This window comes from Aotus nancymaae, unplaced genomic scaffold (assembly GCF_030222135.1).
Source record: "Aotus nancymaae isolate 86718 unplaced genomic scaffold, 86718_ANA_hifiasm-v0.15.2.pri h1tg000097l, whole genome shotgun sequence".
In the NCBI taxonomy this organism is placed as follows: Eukaryota; Metazoa; Chordata; class Mammalia; order Primates; family Aotidae; genus Aotus; species Aotus nancymaae.
In genome coordinates, this window is record NW_026988512.1 from 1,334,661 (window position 1) to 1,355,111 (window position 20,451).

General features: G+C 47.4%; 1 protein-coding gene across 1 annotated transcript in view; it reads left to right on the forward strand.

Annotated features, from left to right (window-relative positions):
• Positions 1–13,526: 13,526 nt before the first annotated feature.
• The window catches only part of GPAT4 (glycerol-3-phosphate acyltransferase 4), a 39,494-nt gene continuing 32,569 nt past the window's right edge, over positions 13,527–20,451 (forward strand). The window contains exon 1 of the mRNA XM_064370034.1: positions 13,527–13,602. The gene's annotated coding sequence lies outside the window, so the exon portion shown is untranslated. The remainder of the gene's footprint in view (positions 13,603–20,451) is intronic.

Sequence of the window (20,451 nt, forward strand, 5' to 3'; positions counted from 1 at the left end):
GTAGGCGCCTGTAATCCCAGTTACTCAGGAGGCTGAGGCAGGAGAATTGGTAGAACCAGGAGGTGGAGGTTGCAGTGAGCCAAGATCTTGCAACTGCACTCCAGCCTGGGCGAGAGTGAAACTCTGTCTCTAAAAAATAATAAATAAATAAATAAAACAAACAAACAAGCACAAATCCTGTCTGACCCACAGCTGAGAGGGTTTCCAGTTTCAACATTGCACCTGTTGTCCCTGCTGTCCTAATCACAGACTCCAGTCACCAGGGAACCCCAGAATGATCCCAAGTGCTGCCGGGGGCGACGTGCGACATGCTGGGGGCCTGAGGCAAAGTGTCTGAGTCACACTTCTTATCTTTTTTTTTTTTTTTTTGAGACGGAGTTTCGCTCTTGTTACCCAGGCTGGAGTGCAATGGCGCAATCTCGGCTCACCGCAACCTCCGCCTCCTGGGTTCAGGCAATTCTCCTGCCTCAGCTTCCCGAGTAGCTGGGATTACAGGCACGCGCCACCATGCCCAGATAATTTTTTGTATTTTTGGTAGAGACGGGGTTTCACCGTGTTGACCAGGATGGTCTCGATCTCTTGACCTCGTGATCCACCCACCTCGGCCTCCCAAAGTGCTGGGATTACAGGCGTGAGCCACCGCGCCCGGCCCCATTATCATTATTATATTGTGATTTTTTTTAGAGATAGGATCTCGCCATCTTGCCCAGGCTGGTCTGGTAACTCCTCAGCTCACGCGAGCCTCCCGTCTCGGCCTCCCGAGTACCTGGGACCTACTGAGTCACACTTGTGGCCACATCCTTTTCCTTCCTCCTCCTCCAACCCACAGTAATCATGAAAGGCTCTTCTGATTGGCCGCCTCCAGGGACGAGTGCCTCTGCTGGGCTGGCCCTCTAGGAGTCGACAGCAAATAAATAATTCCCGCTGGGAAGCTGGTCTCAGACAGGAGCATCGACACCCCTGCCGCGCCTGTCGCCCGGAGCTGAGTGGGGTCAGCACGCAGGCCTCCAGCAACCGACGGTGCCACGTGGCTCCCCTTCCCTTCTTGCCAGTGCCTCTTCTCCAGTTTCAGGGGATATCGTGGGGTGGGCAAGCCAGGGAGAGCGCAGCGAAGGGCGGGTTGGGATGCAGGTGGGAATGTTTGGTCCTTCTGCGCTCTCATCAGAGCTGCCTTCTCCTTTGCCAAGGGTCCCCGTGCCGCCTTCAGCGCACCTCCCTGTGCACCTCTGCCTCCGCCGCAGCGCACCCCTCTCGCAGCCCCAGCGGCCTCCCCGAGGGGAGCCGCGGCCTCGGCTGTCCCGCCCCTGCCCGGCACGACCTCCTGATCCCCAGCTACCCAAGAAGCAAGTTGTGTTTGCAGACGCAAAGGGGCTCTCGTTGGCATCCGTGGACTGGTTTGAAGCCGCTGCGGGCAGAGCCTTAAGAGGGCCGGTGTCCCGCTTGCTGCCTCCCCGGCCCGGCCTCCTCCTGCTGCAGAGCCGCCCCCACGCCCCAGGCTGCTGCGCCCCAGGGGAGCTAGCGGGTATCCAGGGAGGCCTGCACTATCGCGGGGGAGCCTGCAGCCGTGCGCCCTGCTGGGGCTTCCTGCCGGGCACCGTGCGCGCAGGCGCGGTCGGGGGCGGTGCAGATGCGTACCGCCTGGGTGCCTAGGGCTCCTTCCAAGAAGACTTGTGTTGGAAAACGTCTCCGCGGAGGTGAGAGGGTCAGCTTCGCCTTCCGAGTGTTGCCGCCGAGTCCCCTGGCCACGCGGGCCGCCATCCGGTCTGCTTCTCTTTAGTGCGTGCTCAGCAGCCAGCCTTTCGGGGACAGTAATCAAAGGCAAAACTGCAGCTGGGTGCTGGGTTCGCGGTCCCGCTCATCAGAATAAAGCCGGGCTATGTGAGGGCGCACAGGACAGGCTGAGCCTTCTGAGCCTGCCTTTTCTGCCGGGGCAAAGCGTGATTTCTTGTCCAGCATGTGCGTGTTTTCTGTGTCGGGGAACTTTGCTCAGTCTGTTTTCTTGCACCTGAATTCATAACGGGGAAACCGGACTGATTCAACTCTTAGCCAAATTCCTTGCATTCTTTCATTTCCTGACTACAAGGGAGGAGGTTTTCTTTAGGAAGATTCCGGGAATGGAGTGGGGAAAGGGAAGAAATGTAAATAAAGCACTTATATGTAATTATTGAAAGGACTTAGCAGAGAGTGTCTAAGGACCGGGGGTGATGTGTGCGCGCGCGCGTGTGTTCGTGTGTTTGTGTGTGTGTGTTGCAGAGGTTGGGGAGGGGTTCTTTACATTAAGGATGGGAGAGATGCAGCACAGAACTTTGCCCTTCTACTTCCCTCTCCATCTGGGAAGGGCCCGTTTCCTGATAACTTGAAATAGTGCGGCTTCTTCAACTTTGGCCAAAAGGAATGTTCACTGAAGCATCTTCAACAGCTGATATAAAAAACACTTTTTCTCCCTCTTCATCATATCAGACTGTGGGGAGACTCTGTCTCTGTGCATTTCAAAATGTGGAGTACTTTTAAAAAACACTTATTTTCAGTAGTTTAGTACACTTTAATTTTTTAATTTTTAATTTTTATTATTATTTTTTCGAGACAGGATGTCACCATGTTGTCCAAGCTGGTCTTGAACTCCTGGGCTCAAATGGTCCTCCTGCCTGAGGATCACCCAGAATGTTGAGATTACAGGCGCAGCTACCGTGCCTGGCTACTACTTTTTTGAGTGCAATTTACCGGAACCCAGAAGGCTGACCTTTGCTCCCACGGCCCCCAAGGCTACCCATTGTGTACTGATGGCCGGTATTGAAAGCGGCCACTGAAGTGTTTGCCTCCCGCAGGATGGGAGAGAATGAGGACAAGTCAGCCTTGGACACAGCTGGCCCCAGGCTGGCCACCCCCATGGAGCTCAGAACATGTGGGTTAGAATAATACACGAGGATGTGTGCCAAGTATGTCTGCAGTTTCAATTTACAGTGTTCTGAGAGCTTTGGAGGTTGGAAAGCTTTAACCTCTTTTCAGGGACTTCATTCTTGGATTATTATTCATAGATGACAAATTTTAAATAAAAGATTTCTTTATATACATTTTTATCTCCTCTGATACTTGATCTCTTGGACTACGTTTTTCTGTGCCAGTGGCAGGTATTGTGCTTGAGCAAGCAACATTCACTTTATTTTTTTCTTTCTCTCTCTTTTTTTTTTTGGAGACAGAGTCTTTCTTGTTGCCCAGGCTGGAGTGCAGTGGCACTACCTTGGCTCACTGCAACCTCCACCTCATGGGTTCAAGTGATCATCCTGCCTCAGCCTCTCGTAACTGGGATTACAGGTGCCTGTCACCAAGCCCAGCTAATTTTCGTATTTTTAGTAGAGACAGAGTTTCACTATGTTGGCCAGGCTGGTCATGTGACTCCTGACCTCAAGTGATCCACCTGCCTTGGCTTCCCAAATTGCTGGGATTACAGGCGTGAGCCACTATACCTGGCCATTTTATTTTTTTCCCTAAAGGACCTGCCCCCTTTGTCTCTTGAACAAAACAGCCAGGGTGCCCTGCCAGGTGGTTAACAGGGTAAAGACAGAAGCGGCCAAACACAGGGGCTTGCAGGAACGGTGTGGACACTTTTGCAGCTTCCTCATCTGATAAGGGGAGCTATTGCAATTGCTGCTGTTTCCCCCCTGCGTTCTAGAAGGCCTGACTCCTTTAAGGGTTGATCATGAATGGGGCAGATGGACTTACAGAACATGCTGTCAGAGTTGGAGGTTGCTTTCAAATTCAAGCTAGTAAAAATCAACAGAAAAGATGAGTAGCCAGCTGTAGAAGTGATGTACTCCAAAGATGTGTGGTAATGTATTTCTAATGACATTAGAGTTTGCGAAATCCATCTCATCATCACAGCCTAGCACTGGAAAGTGGAAGTGCTGGGAGACCACGTGGACCAGGCGGGAGGCAGAGGTTGCAGTGAGCCGAGGTCGCGCCACTGCACTCCAGCCTGACCCCTGGTGATGGAGTGAGACTCTGTCTAAAAAAAAAAAAAAACTAGAGGGCCTGGGATCTAGACTTTTGATATTAAATCCAAATAAAGTTACACATGCAACTACAGAGAAAACTAACCGCATTGAAAAAAGATGCTGCTCAGCTGGGCACGGTGGCTCCTGTAGGTAATCCCAGCACTTTGTGGGGCAGAGGTTGGCAGATCACCTGAGTTCAGGAGTTCAAGGCCAGCCTGGCCAACATGGTAAACCCTGTCTCCACAAAAATACAAAAATTAGCCAGGCATGATGGCATATGCCTTTAATCCCAGCTACTTGGGAGGTTGAGATGGGAGAATCACTGGAACCCAGGAAGTGGAGGTTACAGGGAGCTGAGATTTTGCCACTGCACTTCAGCCTGGGCGAAAAAGTGAGACTGTCTCAAAAAAAAAAAAAAAGAAAGAAAAAAGATACTGCTCATCATTCGCCTCTAAATTTCACATTTGCATCTCATAGCCAGAGATGCATCTCATGTTGCCTGCTTTGCACTTTGAAATAATATTTGACATTTTAATAAAATTTTATCTTGTAAGTAGCACAATTGCGTATACTTCTTCTTTTTCTGTTAAAATTGTCAATTTTGGAAATATGCACGTGTACCATATGCCACAGTTGTAATTCTGTAATTTTTTTTTTTTTGAGATGGAATCTTGCTCTGTCACCAGGCTGGAATGCAGTGGCACAATCTCGGCTCACTGCCACCTCTGCCTCCTGGGTTCAAGCAATTCTTCTGCCTCAGCCTCCCAAGTAGCTGGGACCACAGGTGCGTACCACTACGCCCAGCTAATTTTTGTGTGTGTTTTTTTTTTTTGGAGACGGAGTTTCGCTCTTGTTACCCAGGCTGGAGTGCAATGGCGTGATCTTGGCTCACCGCAACCTCCGCCTCCTGGGTTCAGGCAATTCTCCTGCCTCAGCCTCTCGAGTAGCTGGGATTACAGGCATGCGCCACCATGCCCAGCTAATTTTTTGTATTTTTGTAGAGTATAGACAGGGTTTCACCATGTTGACCAGGATGGTCTCAATCTCTTGACCTCGTGATCCACCTGCCTCGGCCTCCCAAAGTGCTGGGATTACAGGCGTAAGCCACCACGCCCGGCCTAATTTTTGTGTTTTTAGTAGAGACAGGGTTTCACCATGTTGGCCAGGATGGTCTCGAGCTCTTGACCTTGTGATCCGCCCACCTCGGCCTCCCAAAGTGCTGGGATTACAGGTGTGAGCAACTGCACCCAGCCTCTTTTTTTTTTTTTAAATATAGCAATAATCTCAAAAAAATAAAAAGTGGTCGAGGGCTCCCTTGACCTCTGAAAGGTCCAGACTAAGATGAACTAGTCTAATTTATCCCAACCTTTCCCATCTAGGTAATGTTAAAGTTCAATAAGCCCTGATTTTTTGCTGTTAAGAATTCCTTTGGACCAGGTAAGGTGGCTCATGCCTGTAATTTCAGCACTCTGAGAGGCCGAGGTGGGAAGATCACTTGAGTCCAGGAGTTCAAGACCAGCCTGGGCAACATGGAGAAACCCCATCTCTACCCACTCCCAAAAAAACTGCCAGGTGTGGTGGTGCACACCTGCGGTCACAGCTATTTGGGAGGCTGAGGTGGGAGGATCACCTGAGCTCAGGAGGCAGAGGTTGCCGTGAGCTGAGATTGCAACCTACACTCCAGCCTGGGTGACGGAGTAAGACCTCATCTCAAAAAAAAAAAAAAAAGGACACATTAATTTTCCTAAATATTGTCTATCAAACTTTCATTTTCCCACATACCCCAAGTATTATCTATCAAACTTTGCGCATTAAGTACTAGTTCAGTTGATAATTGTATTAATTAGATGTATGCATAATTTGTCTAGTTTCTGGTAGTCACCATGTAGTTTTCATTCATCCAACAAGCATTTATTAAACAGCTACTATATATGCCAATTGGAGATAGAAAGATGACTAAATCAAAATTTACAGTCCAGTTGGGAGACAGACATATGAATAAATAATAAAAGTAAACAACATTAGAGGCATCCAGAGAGACTTAGAGAATAAGCCCGTGGGGGAATCAGAGAAAACTTTCTGTTGGGGTTGATCTCTGAGGTGAGTTCCTAAAAATATGAGCTGATAATCGCAAAAAAGTACATTTTAGTCAGCTTAAGTGTCCTTATTTCAGGGAAATGTGTGATTTCTAGTAGACTTTTTGCATTGTTAATGTACAAGCTCTTGCTTTCTTTCCTTGGGAACCCCAGGAAGGCAGCCAATGTCTCACAGGAGGTGGTAATGGCAGGTGGGAGTGAATTTCAGAAAATGGGAGCTGGGCTAAGAGAAGTAGGGTCCCACGGTCACCCAAGAGGATGGTCTGCTCTGCCAACTTTTCTCCACTGCCAGGCAGGTGCAAGCAGAGCCTTGCAAGTAAAGCCCATTGCCAGAGCCCTGGAGACACGCTTTTCCTCTTTTCCTTTTAAAAAACCTTAAACAACCAACCAACCGATGTGGATTTGGTTTTCCAAGTATGTAGACGTTCCCACTGCTGAAAGGGTGAGCTGACCTGCTAATTCTATCATTCCAGTTAATTTTGCATTTTCAATCATCCTCCCAAAATAATAAATAAGCCTTTTTGTATCAGTGTCCCTTGTTGGTTTGAGTCTCTTAACAACTTGTCAAAATGAATGCATCATAAATTGGCAAAATTGAGTGTGCTTCTTTCTTTCTTTCTTTTTTTTTTTTTTTTTTTGAGGAGTTTTGCTCTTGTTGCCCAGGCTGGAGTGCAATGGCGCCATCTTGGCTCACAGCACACCTCCAGGGTTCAAGCAATTCCCCTGCCTCAGCCTCCCGAGTAGCTAGAATTACAGGCGCCCACCACCACACCTGGCTAATTTTTATATTTTTAGTAGAGACAGGGTTTCACCATGTTGGCCAGGCTGGTCTTGAACTCTTGACTTCAGGTGATCTGCCCATCTCGGCCTCCCAAAATGCTGGGATTACAGGCATGAGCCACCGCGCCCGGCGGAGTGTGTTTATTTCAAACGAAGGCTATGGTATAGATCTGGACTAAAACAACCTGTCTTCTTCACGTTGCTCTTAACTGCAAAGTCTCTCCGTACATCTGGCTTTCTTGTATTCATCTGATCTAAAATTTGTACCATTCATATTCTGATAACACTCAAATTTGTTTATTTTTAACCTTTTTTTTTTTGAGACATGGTTTCACTCCAGTAGCCCAGGCTGGAGTGCAGTGGAGTAATCTCAGCTCACTGCAGCCTTGACTCCTTGGACTCAAGTGACCCTCCCACCTCAGAGTAGTTGGGACTACATGAGCCTGGCTTTTTTTTTTGAGAGACAGGGTTTCACCATATTACCCAGGCTGGTCTCGAACTCCTGGGCTCCAGCGATCCACTGCCTCGGCCTCCCATGTGTTAAAATTACAGGCATAAGCCACGGTGCCCAGCCTAATTCTCCAATGTACATCTCTAGCTGGAGCTCTCCTCCCAACTCTGGACTTAAAAAAATTGAAAGTAGCCGGGATCGCTGACTCACGCCTGTAATTCCAGCACTTTGGGAGACTGAGGCAGGTGGATCACCAGAGGTCAGGAGTTTGAGACTAGCCTGGCCAACCTGGTGAAACTCCGTCTCTACTAAAAATACAAAAATTAGCAGGGCGTGGTGGTGGGAGCCTGTAATCCCAGCTACGCGGGAGGTTGAGGCAGGAGAATCACTTGAACCTTGGAGGCGGAGGTTGCAGTGAGCTGCGAGCCGGCCACTGCACTTCAGCCTGGGTGACAGTGAGATTCTGTCCCAAAAAAAAAAAATTGAAAGTAGAATTACCATACAATTGAGCAATTCCACTTCAGGGTAGATACACAAATTGTCTATCAACAGACAGATAGATAAAGAAAATGTGGCATATAAATACAATGGGGGCCATTGCGGTGGCCTACTCCTGTAAGCACTTTGGGAGGCTGAAGAGGGTGGATCATGAGGTCAGGTGTTAAAGACCAGCCTGATCAACATAGTGAAACCCCATTTCTACTAAAAATACAAAAAATTAGCCAGGCATGGTGGCAGGCTCCTGTAATCCCAGCTACTCAGGAGGCTGGGGCAGGAGAATCACTTGAACCCTGGGAGACAGAGTTTGCAGTGAGCCTAGATCATGCCACGGCACTCCAGTCCAGGCATCAGTGCAAGACTCCATCTCAAAAAATAAATTAAATAAATAAATAAATACAACAGAGCCGGCCACAGTGGCTCATGCCTGTAATCCCAGCACTTTGGGAGACTGAAGTGGGTGGATCACTTGAGGTGAGGCGCTTGAGACCAGCCTGACCAACATGGTGAATACTCCACCTCTACTAAAAATACAAAAAAAAAAAAAAAAAAAAAAAAAAAAAAATTAGCCAGGCACAGTGGCTCATGCCTGTAATCCCAGCTATCCGGGAGCCTGAGGCAGGAGGTTCGCTTGAACCCGGGAGGCAGAGGTTGCAGTGAGCCAAGATCATGCCATTTTACTCCAGCATGGGCAACAAGAGCAGAAACTCCTTCTCAAAATAAATGCATACATACATACGTATATACAATGGAATATTAGCCCTAAAAAAAGGAAATTCTGATGCATGCTACAACATGGATGAATGTGGAGGACACTGTGTTAAGTGAAAGCCTCAGTCTCCCAAGGATTACAGGCATTAGACATCACCCCCAGTCTTGATGAAAAATTTCTGAAGATTCACAATAATAAGAATATATTTAACACCACTGAACTGTACACTTAGAAATGATTAAGTTGGGCCAGGCACAGTGTCTCATGCCTATAATCCCAGCACTTTGGGAGGCCAAGGTGGGTGGATCACCTAAGGTCAGGAATTTGAGACCAGCCTGGCCAATATGGTGAAATGCCATCTCTACTAAAACTACAAAAATTGGCCGGGCATGGTGGTGCGTGCCTGTAGTCCCAGCTACTTGGGAGGCTGAGACAGAAGAATTGCTCGAACCCGGGAGGCAGAAGTTATAGTGAGCCAAAATGGTGACACCGCACTCCAGCCTGGGTGACAGAGTGAGACTCCGTCTTAAAAAAAAAAAAAAACAAACTGATTAAGATGGTATAAGAAATTCTAGGTTGGACTGAGTGTGGTGGCTCACACCTTTAATCCCAGCACTTTGGGAGGCTGAAGTGGGTGGATCACAAGGTCAGGAGATCGAGACCATCCTGGCCAACATGGTAAAAACCCTGTCTCTACTAAATATACAAAAATTAGCTGGGCGCGGTGGTGAGCACCTAGAGTTCCAGCTACTTGGGTGGATGAAGCAGGAGAATCTCTTGAACCCCAGAGGCAGAGGTTGCAGTGAGCTGAGCGCGCCACCCACTGCACTCTGGCCTGCCAACAGAGCGAGACTCTGTCTCAAAATAAATAAATAAATAAATAAATTTTAGGTTATATGTAATTTACCACAATTTAAAACTTTTTTTTAAAATAATATTTCTTTTGCTTTCTTTGGTTTTTTGTTTTGGCGCTTGGAAATGAGCATTTATGTTGCTGGTTATGCAGTCAACAGTTATAGATTCACCTCTTAACAAATGGAAAGTCTTTGTAGATGTAAAAGGTGACTCTGGAAGGAGGAGAAGTTGTACAGCACAGGCATGGTATTCTCCAGGGGAAAGGAGTGCTTCCCAGGCTCACAGCACTGTGCACCACGTACAGAGCAAGCACGAGCATTGCAGAGGCACATTTTGGGGAAACGCCCCCTTAGTTAGCATGGGGTAGGATCTAAATACTGTGATCTCTTTCTTCTAAAGGACTACCCTTCATCAGGTTTTAAAAATTACTCATCTGGTTTCTGTAGTATGAGCTTTTTCATCCTAGAATGTGAAAATACTGTCAACAATAATCTCAGGACAACGCACGTTCACAGCGATGGGAAGGTCAGTGTTGGCTCTAAGCTGGGTCACGCTATGAGCAGGAGGCCTTCTCTAAAGCTGTCAGCTTTGTGTCAAGCTTTTCAAGCATGATTTGTTTCATCTGTCCTGTTTATATTCCTTGTACCTAGAAATGAATGTGATTAAAGATTTTGGTGCCTACAGGAACTATATTTACCCAGTTCATATTGGCTTCCTGCTCAGAGGGAAGTTTGCTTGTCTGCCTATACTTGAGAAGTTAGAGAATGTGCCAGTGAATGTGTGCACACTTTCACAAGGGGTGTGTGTGTGTGTGGGTATTTGTGTCAATACCCAACAATTGAGCCTATGATTTGTTTGGGAAAAGAATCAATCGACACCATTTTCTCTTGAGCCTCTAATGTTGTGAAACATTTTAAGATTATGTACAAAGAACTAGTAGATGGTAAGAATTGTGAGGCCAGGTGCGGTGGCTCACGCCTGTAATTCCAGCACTTTTGGGGGCCAAGGCGGGTGGATCACGAGTTCGGGAGTTCAAAACCAGCCTGGCCAAGATGGTGAAACCCTGTCTCTACTAAAAACTACAAAATTTAGCTGGGCATGGTGGTATGCACCTGTAATCCTAGCTCAGGAGGCTGAGGCAGGAGAATCGCTTGAACCCGGGCAGCAGAGATTGCAGTAAGCCAAGATTGCACCACTTCACTCCAGCCTGGGTGACAGAGTGAGACTCTGTCTCAAAAAAAAAAAAAAATTGTGAGAAAATGTAATCATGAGAACACAAAGAGAGTAGAGCAGATAGGTGGGCTACTTCTAAGACTGGTTCTAGGGGCAGAAAAGACCAGATGTACGACTCCAAAGAGCAGTTGAGACCCTGGTGGCCACTTTAAATCCCTATCCCTAGCACTGTGGAGAACACAAAAATGTATAATGTCTGTTTTCTTCTCTTTTTTTTTTTTTTTTTTTGAGACCAAGTCTCGCTCTGTTGCCAGGCACCAGGCTGGAGTGCAGTGGCGTGCTCTCAGCTCACTGCCACCTCTGTCTCCCGGGTTCAAGCAATTCTCCTGCCTCAGCCTCCCGAGTAGCTGGGATTACAGGCATGTGCCACCACGCCCAGCTAATTTTTGTATATTTAGCAGAGATGGGGTTTCACCATGTTGGTCAGGCTGGTCTTGAACTCCTGAACTCATGATCCACCCGCCTCGGCCTCCCAAAGTGCTGGGATTACAGGTGTGAGCCACCGTGTCTGGTGGTTTCTTCTTTTATGGAATTTAATGTAGTTGAAGATTAGACATGGCCATGCATTGCTCAATCTTGAATTGAGATCCCCCAAAAAAGCTGGACAAGTAACAAGGGCTCGATGAATGGATGAGTGATTGAGTTAATGAATATGTGATCAGTTCCAAATGGGTAACACTTAGTTATATTTGGTGGAGATAACTAGTCCAGTGTTTTGGAGCAAAGTGGTTATTCTTTTTTTTTTTTTTTTTTTTTGAGATAGGGTCTTGCTCTGTGACCCAGGCTGGAGTACAGTGTTGCAATCTCAGCTCACTGCAACATCTGCCTCCTAGGTTCACAGGATTCTCCTGCCTCAGCCTCTCCAGTAGCTGGGATTACAGGTGCATGCCATCCCGCCCGGCTAAGTTTTGTATTTTTAGTAGAAACGGGGCTTCACCATGTTGGCCAGGCTGGACTCAAACCCCTGGCCTTAATTGATCTGCCCACCTCTGCCTCCCAAAGTGCTGTGATTACAGGCATAAGCCACCTGCGCCTGGCTCTCCCTGTTTTTTTTTTTTTTTTTTTTAATAATTAAGACGGGTTTACACCATGTTGGTCAGGCTGGTCTTGAACGCCCGACCTCAGGTGATCCGCCCGCCTTGGCCTCCAAAGTGCTTGGATTACAGGTGTGAGCTACCGCGCCCGGCCTTCTTTTTTAATTTTTAAAATTTTTGTAGAAGTTGGGGTCTCGGCCGAGCGTGGTGGCTTATGCCTGTAATCCTAGCACTTTGGGAGGCCGAGGCGGGTGGATCACGAGGTCAAGAGGTCGAGACCATCCTGGTCAACATGGTGAAACCCCATCTCTACTAAAAATACAAAAAATTAGCCGGGCATGGTGGCGCGTGCCTGTAATCCCAGCTACTCAGGAGGCTGAGGCAGGAGAATTGCCTGAACCCAGGAGGCGGAGGTTGCGGTGAGCCGAGATCGCGCCATTGCACTCCAGCCTGGGTAACAGGAGCGAAACTCCGTCTCAAAAAAAAAAAAAAAAAAGAAGTTGGGGTCTCACTGTGTTGCCCGGGCTAGTCTCAAACTCCTGGCCTCAAGCGATCCTCCTGCCTTGGCCTCCCAAAATGCTGGGATTACCGGCACGAACTACCATGTCCTGCCCATTACTCTTACATAGATTTTGAAGTATAAGAATGTGGACTTTACCCTAACAATTTCATTATCAGATTATGCATTTAATATGGAATGACAATCTGACAGCAGCCTGCAGAGTTAACCAGCCGGTAGAGCTTGGCACTAAAGGCAAACTGTTTTGGTTTTGTTTTAGATGGAATCTCACCCTGTCGCCCAGGCTGGAGTGCAGTGCTGCCATCTCGGTTCACTTCAACCTCTGCCTACCGGGTTCAAGAGATTCTTCTGCCTCAGCCTCCCGAGTAGCTGGGACTACAGGCGCATGCCACCACGCCAGGCTAATTTTTGCATTTTTAGTAGAGGCGAGGTTTCACCATATTGGCCAGTCTGGTCTCCAACTCCTGGCCTCGTGATCCGTCCGCCTTAGCCTCCCAAAGTCTTGGGATTAGAGGCGTGAGCCACTGCGCCCGGCCACAAACTGTCTTTTAAGAACAGGAAAAAGAAAGGTAATATATATTTTAAGGAGTTCCAATTTTAGGGGAGATAATAAGCTTGGGTTAGGCATCTGAAGTCAGAAGATACGGTAAAAGAAACACACGTGCAAACTCCAGGAGGCACCAGCTAGACTTGAGTAGAGAGAGCAGGTCCAAGTGGAGGTACAAGTTGGAAAGTTGCAGCTGCGAGGGAGGGCGAAGGTGGGCTACACCCACGCAGGGAGCCCTCTGCTTGACAAGCAAAGCAGGCGAGACTCAGGGATGCTGCTGGTGTGACGGCGGTCGTGGTAATGGTGGCGATGGTGCTGGCAGCTAACAGATCTTGAGCGTGCCAGGCCCTGAGCTGAGTCCTCTACGGGCAGAACGTCGCTGCTCACGGACAGCAGCCCCAAGCAGACCAGGTGATTTAGTGATCTAGCTCCTCCCGCGGTGCAGGGCTGATTTCACCTTCTCCGGAACACACGTGCGAACCTCGGTCCCGGGAAGGAGCCAGCATCCGGCCCTGACGCGGGGAAGGGCTCCCCTTATCGGAGAGGGACGCGCCAGCCGAGGGGCTGCCAGGGCTCGGCCTCTCCCGCTCCCGCCCCGCCCCTCCCCAGGCAGCCGCCCCTCGCCCGCCAGGGGGCGACTCCGCGCGTCCCGGGCGCGCCCACCCCGCGGGCTGGGCCACGCGGCACCCGCCTCTCCCTAGGTCCCCGCCCTGCCGGCCGGCGCGCCCGGCGGGAGCGTGCGGGGCGGTGGGCGCGGGGTCACGTTGGGCGGCGTAGACAAAGGCGGGCGCGCGCACGTCCTGACGCAGCCTGGGCCCGCGGCGGCGACAAGGGCGGGAGGAAGCGGTCGCCGCGGGATTTGGAGCCGCCGAGCCTCGCGGTCGGTGAGTAGGAGGGAGCTGGCCCTTTCCCTCAAGGTCCCCGGCCGCCGGGGGGCCGAGATCGGGGCGCGAGGGCTGGGCTTGAGCGGCCGTGCGAGGCCTGCGGTCCGGGACGCCCCAGCGACGCCGCGCCGGCGTCAGGAGGGACCATCGCCGCGCCCCGGGGATCCCCGGCGGGTGGAGCGGGTGTTCCCTGCCCGCGGTGGAACGGTCCGCGCCCGCCCGGATCCCCGGCCACCCGCCTCTCGGCTCCACTGCCCACCGAGCCCTGCTCTTCGGGACCCCGCGCCTCCCCCGAGTCCCAGGTGTCCGCAGCCCTCCCGCCCCGGGAGTCCGGGAATGTGGGTGGCGAGGGCTGCGGGGCGTTGGAGCACCAGGAAGGGCCTTTCCCTGTCATTCCCCTTCCTGTGTTCTCTGGCTGCCCTGAGATGCGTGCCTTTCCCTTCCCTTTTTGCAAATGCATGCTCCCATTTTTCTTTCTTTAGGATTTCTTAACTCCCGAAATCCCTTGCCTTTCCTTTTTTATTTCAGCGCCTTCCGAAGCATCCTCCTCCCCACTGGGTCTTGTTTATTTCCTCGCTTTCCGTGTCACGGAGGGCTGAAGTTTAGGTGTTCAGAAGTTGCAGAAAATAGCCTATAGGAGACATACAGTGTAGCTTGTTGGAAATAAGTTCCATCCCGTGCCAAGTATCACCATGGATCATCTCATCGATAACCTTGAGGTCATTTGAGAAATTTTGTTTCTGGTCCATTTTCCTTAATTTTGGCTGAACTTTGAGGAGCTCTGCTTAGTTTCATGTCTTGTAGATTATATCTCGGTCCAAGGGAAATGGTGTGAAGAGCAGTTATACCATGCCAAAGTCTGTGTAGAAAAAATCCTTTAATAATGCCAATCGGGTATACTTTTCAGTCTTTGAAAGAGAGTGCTTGTTTTTTTTTAACTTTATATTTTGGAGAATTTCAGACAGAGGGACGTACATGGAATAGGGAACCAGCATGTACTCTGTCTGGCCTCCTCAGCGACTTACTTACCTGTGACTATTCCTGGTCCATCCACACCCCATCCATTTTCCCTCCCGTCTCTGTCTCAGGGAGAGCTTGATGCAAGATGAATCGTTATTTGTCAAAAGTAACTTCAGTTCCATAATGAAAACCACCCTACAAAGTCATAATGTACTTTTTGTTTTGGAAGGCAGCCTACTCTTAGAAGGTCTTCAACTAAGAAACACATAATAGAGTTGAAGAAAGAGCAGCAAAGGGTATCTTAACGTGATCAAACAGGTTAAAAGAAAAAGTATGGCTGGATTCAGCACTTCGGGAGGCCAAGGCAGGTGGATCGCCTGAGGTCAGGAGTTCGAGACCTGCCTGGCCAACATGGTGAAACCTTGTTTCTACTGAAAATACAAAAATTAGCCAGGCGGTGCGCCTATAGTCCCAGCTACTCTGGAGGCTGAGGCAGGAGAATCGCTTGAACCCCAGAGGCAGAGATTGCAGTGAACCAAGATTGCCCCACTGCACTCCAGCCTGGGTGACAGAGCGAGATTCCATGTTAAAAAAAAAAAAAAAAAAGGCCGGGCGCGGTGGCTCAAGCCTGTAATCCCAGCACTTTGGGAGGCCGAGGCGGGCAGATCACGAGGTCAAGAGATCGAGACCATCCTGGTCAACATGGTGAAACCCCGTCTCTACTAAAAATACAAAAAATTAGCCGGGCATGGTGGCGCGTGCCTGTAATCCCAGCTACTCAGGAGGCTGAGGCAGGAGAATTGCATGAACCCAGGAGGCGGAGGTTGCAGTAAGCCGAGATCGCGCCATTGCACTCCAGCCTGGGTAACAAGAGCAAAACTCCGTCTCAAAAAAAAAAAAAAAAGAGAGAGAGAGAGAGAGTGTAAAAGTATTTCAAGTCTGGATGAGAACATCCGGAATGCTCTGTCCAATGTTTTCATTTTTCCTGAGCCCTTGCAGGTCAGAGAAGTTCAGTGACTTGTCCAGAGCCCCGGTTGCAGGTGGAAATCCCATTTCTGCCTCCAGGCTGCCTTCCACTGACCCGCGACTGCTGCCTTCGGGTTCCGCTTCAGGAAAGAGAAATGTGTAGGAGCGCTGTGGATGAAGACACTTGTTCATGAAGGGTTTGGATGGGCGAACGTGAGCTTTTCCACCGAATTCCAGGATTTAAGAAAACTAGGGAATATGCCTTACATTTTTTCTTAAAAATAGATTTGGGACAGACGAGAAGTTCTGATCATAGATTTTAGGGAACACAGTAAAATTTTGACCTTAGAAGTGGTATACCATTGGAGAATAAGAACAAGCTATAAAAGATCTAGATAACATTCACAGCTATTTAAGAAAGAGTTACTAAGGGAAACCAGAATGACTTCAGTTTACTCTTCTTCTTTTTTTTTTTTTTTTTTTTTTTTTTTTTTTGAGACGGAGTTTCGCTCTTGATACTCAGGCTGGAGCGCAATGGCGCGATCTCGGCTCACCGCAATCTCCGCCTCCTGGGTTCAGGCAATTCTCCTGTCTCAGCCTCCTGAGTAGCTGGGATTACAGGCACGCGCCACCGTGCCCAGCTAATTTTTTGTATTAGTAGAGACGGGGTTTCACCATGTTGACCAAGATGGTCTCGATCTCTTGACCTCGTGATCCACCCGCCTCGGCCTCCCAAAGTGCTGGGATTACAGGCTTGAGCCACCGCGCCCGGCCCAGTTTACTCTTCTTCTGAGAGAACAACAGCACCCTCAGGAAGCCTTTCATACCATTAACAGATGCGAATCTGGGCTGCTTGGACTGTGGGTTAGACTTTCTTACAAAATAAAATATGCATTTCCTAACAAAATTTATGCTATTAAATTTCCTTATCTCAACAAAGACTGGTAGATTGTTCCTCAATTTTCCTACCCTTAAAATGGGGACATTCTCCCTCTCCAAGGAACGCTGGGAACAAGCAAGTCCTCATGTTAGGGTTCTTTGAGTTTTCATGGAAGTTTAGGTTATTTATATCATTGTCAATCACTTTCAGGATGGACTTTTCTTTTGTGAATTTGACCTAAATACAATAGTTGCCATACATGTCCAGTTTATGGAAGTACCACTGCAGTAACAGCGTTTGTATGCCTTGGTAAATCATTACCCCTAAAAATGGAGGAGGGAGGAGGAAGGAGGAGGAGGAGGAGGAGGAGGAGGAGACTGTGTTGTGTGGTTTATTTTGTGTTTGGTGTGAGGAGTGCTGTGGCTAGTCTATCCGGAGGCTAGCCTAACTTGCTAAGTGGTTTCTGCTAAAGAAAAACCCACTTTTCTTACATGTTCTTGTCACCAAAAGTTAGCTTTTATTAAAAACAAAACAAAACCCTCTTAGCTATGTGGAGATTATTTGGCCTTGGTTAAACGTGAACTGTACTGCAGAATTGTTTGTTCAGGTAAAGCAGAACCTCATTATGGCATGTCATTTACTTCCTACTGCGTCATGGTGCTCATGGGGAGAACTTGATGGAATATCATCCGTTCCGTGTATCGCTAAACCACGTAATAGTGTATACTATGATTAAGGTTTTTGAAGAGAATAGAATTTCAGAGTTAGAAGGAGCCTTCTAAGTGCTTAGTGTTTTCCCTAAGTCCTTTAATATCCTCTTTCACCTTTAAAACACATACAGACAAGTGCACGTGCCACATAAACACGGAGGCTTACCCAGGGCTTTCTTCATTTGGCCTCGTGTAATAGTTATTAGTGTGTTTGGATACCATCTCCAGTTAATTTGTAAGCTGAAGATTTGCAGTAATAGAAAAATGCTTTGTAAAACAGGAGCGTAGTATGTTTGCGCTTGACATTTATTTATTTTGCAGAGATGGTCTCAATCTGTGCCCAGGCTGGAGTGCAGTGGCATGGTCAAGGTTCACTGCACTCTCAACATCCCTGGCTCAAACAGTCCTTCTGCCTCAGACTCCTGAAGGGTTGGGATTACAGACATGAGCCACCACGTTCAAGAGAAGCTGAATGATTTTTTTTTTTTCTTTTTTGAGACAGAGTCTCACCATGTCACAGCTCAGGATTGATCTCAGCTCACTGCAACCTCTACCTCCTGAGCTCAGATTATCATCCTGCCTCAGCCTCCTGAGTAGGTGGGATTACAGGCATGTGCCACCATGCCCAGTTAATTTTTGTATTTTTAGTAGAAATGGGGTTTCACCGTGTTGACCAGGCTGGTCTTGAACTCCTGACCTCAGGTGATCGACCGCCTCAGCCTCCCAAAGTGCTGGGATTGCAGGTGTGAGGCACTGTACCCAGCCGAAGCTGAATGATTTATTCAAGGACACGTAGATCAGATAGTAGAGTTGTGCCTGGAACCTAAGAGTAGTCCTGGTTCCAGATCTAAGCCCTTTCAGCTGTACCATTTTCTTCACCTTGGAGAAATAGGCAGGGAATATATGCATATACATACACACACACACACGCGTGTATACATACATCTTTCTTTCTTTGCCAATTGAAGGTATATTATTTTCAGAGTTTCCTTTAAAAATTTTTCATCAGTGCTGTCCCTTAGAAATACTATATGTGCTATGTACACAATTTAAAATTTTATATTAATACTTTTTTAAAAAGCACAAAGAAATAGATTGTGTTGATTTAGTCATTCCACAGGAGAGAGTGTGTGAGAGTGTGTGTGTGTGTGTGTGTGTGTGTGTGTATCTCAAAACATCACATTGTACCCTGTAAATATGTAAAATTATTAGTATCAATTTTTAAAAAATTGACAGGCAATAATTTTATATATTTATAGTGTATATGTAATATTTGCGTATATGGATAGAATGTGTAATGATAAAATCAGAGTATTTAGGATATCCAGCACCTGAAACATAAATCATTAGTTTTTCTTTTTTTTTTTTTTTGAGATGGAGTCGTGCTCTATTGCCCAGGCTTGAGTACAGTGGCGTGATCTTGGCTCACTACAAACTCTGCCTCCCAGGTTCAAGCAGTTCTGTGCCTTAGCCTCCCGAGTAGCTAGGATTACAGGCACCCGCTAATTTTTTGTATTTTTAGTAGAGATGGGGTTTCGGTGATCTTGAACTCCTGACCTCATGATCCACCCGCCTTGGCCTCCCAAAGTGCTAGGATTGCGGGTGTGAGCCACTGCACCTAACATACATCTTTTCTTTGTGTTGGGAACATTTCAAATCTTCTGTTTTAAAATACACATGAAATTGGCCAGATGTGGTGGCTCATGCCTGTAATCCCAGCACCTTGGGAGGCTGTGGTGGGTGGATCACTTGAGGTCAGGAGTTTGGAATCAGCCTGGCCAACATGATGAAACCCCTTTTCTACTAAAAATACAAAAAAAACCCAAAAAACAAAAAACTAGCCTGGTTCCATGGCCTGTGCCTGTAATCCCAGGTACGAGGGAGGCTGAGGCACGAGAATCGCTTGAACCCAGCAGGCGAATATTGCAGTGAGCAGAGATTGTACCACTGCACTCCAGCCTGGGCCACAGAGTGAGACTCTGTCCTAAAAAGAAAAAAAAAAATGTATGTATATATATATACACACACATATACACACATACACATATGTATATACATACATACAAGAAATTGTTAACTATAGTCATCCTGTTTTGCTGTTGAATACTGGAACGCATTTGTTCCATCCAAGTTTTTTTTTCCTATTCGTTAACCACCCTTCCCAGCCTCTGATATCATATTCTACTGTCTACCTCCATGGGATCCTTTTTTGCTCTTACAAGTGAAACTCAATTTAATTTTTTTTTTTAATTTATAAAGTAAAAAGAAACAGGCGAAAATAATTTTAACAATATATTTTATTTAACCTAGTTTACCCAAAATATTACTTCAATAAGTAATCAATACTAAAAATTATTAATGGGTTATTTCACATGCATTGTTTTCCCACAAAGTCATGGAACTCCAGTGTGTATTTTACATGCAAAGCACAGTTCAAGTGCTCCAAGGTCACACATGGTTAGTGGCTGCTCTGTTGGACTGCAGAGAATCACTGTCAGCGGAACATAAAGACGAAGAAACGTTTTATTTTGCTTGGTCTGAGGTTAGAGTTTGTGGTTGTGGTCATTGGCTTTTTATTTCATATTTTAGTGATTTTCTCTGCACAATTAGAAGTATTTTGAATTTGCAGAGACATGAACAAAAAAGTCTGTTGTCACAAATTTGTGCATTTGTGATGAAAAACTTTCCTTTTTTTAAGACAGAGTCTTGCTGTGTTGCTCAGGCTGGAGTGCAATGGCACTATCATGGCTCACTGCAGCCTCAGCCTCCTGGGCTCAAGCGATCCTCCTGCCTAAGCCTCCCACATAGCTGGGATTACAGGAATGCACCACCATGCCCGGCAAATTTTTATATTTTTAGTAGAAGTGGGGTTTCTCCTTTTTGGCCAGGCTGGTGTTGAACTCCTGTCCTCAAATGATCCTTCCACTCAGCCTTCTGGAGTGTTGGGATTACAGGCATAAGCCACTGTACCTGGCCAATGATATGTCTAAATTTAAAAGACTTACCGTATCAAGTATTGGTGAAGATGTGAAACAAGTGGGACTTCCCTCTGCTGCTAGTAGGAATACAAAATGGTACAACACATTTAGAGAACTATTTTACATAAGCTGAAACACGTACTTACCTTAGAATTTGTCATTCCACTCCTAGGTATTTACCCAAGAGAAATGAAATGTGTGTCCATTCAAAGACTTGCTAACTATAGTTGACTGTAGATAGTAGCTTTATTTGTAATAGCCCCAAGCTGGAACAACCTTAGTGTCCATCAGTAGGGGAATGGATGAAGAAACAGTCGTATATCCATATACTGGAATACACCTTAGCAATCAAGAG